Consider the following 2,580-nt stretch of genomic DNA (forward strand, 5'->3'; position numbering starts at 1 on the left):
AATCTCACATCCTCCCCCGGCGCACACGCATAAAACGACGGACGGAGGCGGGGGCGGCGCCGAGCCCAAAAGTAGAACCCGTCCCTGGGTGGGCTCGAACCACCAACCTTTCGGTTAACAGCCGAACGCGCTAACCGATTGCGCCACAGAGACTTCGCTGCACCGCCCTCCGCCCTACTACTCAAGTGCTACAGAGCCGCGCCAGCCGCGCCCCCGCCGCCTCCTTGCCCCTGCCGTGACTACAGGCGGCCACCACGGACACACCGAGCCCGGTACCCTAAACTGCGAGCCTCGCGACACGCAAAAAATCCACTGAGGAAACAGTGAAAAAGGCAGCTTTTCTTCTCCTACCCAATAGGAAAGACTACTTCCCAAAATCATTGTTCGCAGCAATGCTCTTTATTTTTGGGAATAAATTCACGAATCTGACTTAAAACTGCTTCTTCTTGGATGCTGCTAACTGATGAGTTACACATAATTTCCAAATAGCATGGCAAAATTGCCCTATTAATATATTTAGACGGAAATTTTAAGCGACTGCAGGGAACAGTTAGACTGTCCAAAACAGGCAGCAGTCCTCTGCAGTCCTCTATGTGTGCAGGTTAAGGGTATTTACTGTTCTAAGTGCTGGAGCTGTGAAGAAGAGTTGACATTCCCATTTATTATTTTACTAAAATCTTCTTCCCAGAGTACCTTACAGTAAATCTATATCTATAGCTCTGCGAGTACAAAGTTTCACATCCGAACCTGAGCAAATGTTTCCCCTTTGATTTCACAGACTGATAGTGTTTGAATCTCTTTGAAGTCTCACAATATTGTTTGCTTCATATTGTCCCTATGCCTCCCTGAAGCTCTGCCTGATGGCTCTTTTGCCCGTTAAAAGCTGTTGGGGTCGCGCAGGCACATGGCAACCACAACACCAGGACAGGCACTGACTGCTTTCCAAGCAGGGCTGCTTATCTCCTGGTGTCCATCCATCCATGACCAAGAAGTCCCAGCTCACTCCTGAAACCTTGGAGTCTCATATTTTGCACAATACCTTGCTCATCAACACTGTTTGCCTTCATTCCTCATCCCAGTGAATAATTTTGGACCGATCATTTACTGATCATAGCTCAGCCCTTCCAGTTTTTCCAATGCTTTGAAAAGACCTACATAAATGTCAGCATTGTCTCAGGATGGCTTGATTTTCTTTTGTTGTGTATTTTTGACTGACACAATTTAAAACCTGGAAGAGAAAGACAAGATATGCAAGCCCTGAAGAGTAATGAAAACAATTATTTTAAAGATTGCTTTTTGGGGCACCATGCCTCCTGCTGCATATTTTCCTATCCAGATATCTGCTATTCTCAGGGTCAGAAGAATCAGGCCACAGGCTGGACCACTTCTGCTCTGTGTAGGAGGACAAGCAAACAGTCCTGTGATTTTAGGCACTAGCCAATGGGTATTAAGTGGAACAAACAAGATTTTGGTCTGACTAAAGGCCTAACCCATAGATCTACAGACCTGTAGGCTGGGTGTGGATTTTGGGCCCTGAAATGTTTTACTTTATACACATGAATATTCACATGAGTTGTAATGAATATAGGCTATTTTCAAATGCTGTGTCTAGAGGCCAGATCTAAAAAAGATATTTGCTATGCTGATACTGAACACAATCTCTAACTCTGAGCTGTCTCACCTGCTGTTAGACATTCAAGGCTGCCTGCTCAATGCACGGGACAGTGAGAAGAGTGCTGTCGGTGAGGCTGTGCAGTCACTTGGCACCTTTCTTCTCAGCAGTCTTCCTCACTGAATCTCAGAGTCTGTCATTTAAAGTCTTACAAGGTAAAAAAGAAAATAAAAAGAACATACACAACTGTGAATATTACCCCTTCAAGCTTGAAACCCACAGGTCAGCAAAAGATCCACACATGGATGACTTGGCTGACTGTCAAAGCACAAACCAGTGAGACACTGCAGCAGAGGGCAACATTATCTATCACTGCTCTGCAAATGGAAAAGATCCACTATCTACCCTTGGAAGAAGGTGTCTGACTGTATCTTTAGTAGAAAGGAAGAGACCAAGTACTGTTTAAGACATTCAGAAGCCAGAAAGGGCTGCTACTTCAGACTAATCACCCCTCCCATCAGGGTTTTGTTCTTTATTTCTGGACAGCTCTGTTCCTTGATACGTTGTTTCTTGTGCATGGTATCTGGAGTTACTTAGTTCTTTGCAGTATCTAGTGTATGTAATTTGAATACCATTATTGCATTCACTAATTATGAAACATATTGTGGTTTATATTTCTATAAAAACTTAAATGTATAACAATGTATTACATGTTAATATATTAAAATATAATTGTATATAATGTGAACTAATTCATAATTTATACAATAATTTTCTTTTTTATTCTTAAATCCGTGAGCTTAAATGTTCATTGTTATAACATCTGTGACCTTCTTCAGATATAATCTTTGGTTCTTAAATGTCAGAGAAAGTTACTGCAGGACAGAGGGTGAAAGCAGTATTGTTTATGAGATTTATAAACATACCATATATTCACCTGCTGCTCAGAAAAAATAAATCTAATTTTC

General features: G+C 42.4%; 1 non-coding gene across 1 annotated transcript; it reads right to left on the minus strand.

The window, feature by feature from the left end:
- Window positions 1–79: 79 nt before the first annotated feature.
- TRNAN-GUU lies at window positions 80–153 on the minus strand. Its single transcript has one exon. It is a non-coding gene; the product is annotated as a tRNA-Asn (tRNA).
- Between the last annotated feature and the right edge of the window lie 2,427 nt (window positions 154–2,580).

The sequence above is a fragment of the Corvus brachyrhynchos genome, unplaced genomic scaffold, assembly GCF_000691975.1.
Source record: "Corvus brachyrhynchos isolate BGI_N302 unplaced genomic scaffold, ASM69197v1 scaffold167, whole genome shotgun sequence".
Lineage (NCBI taxonomy): Eukaryota > Metazoa > Chordata > Aves > Passeriformes > Corvidae > Corvus > Corvus brachyrhynchos.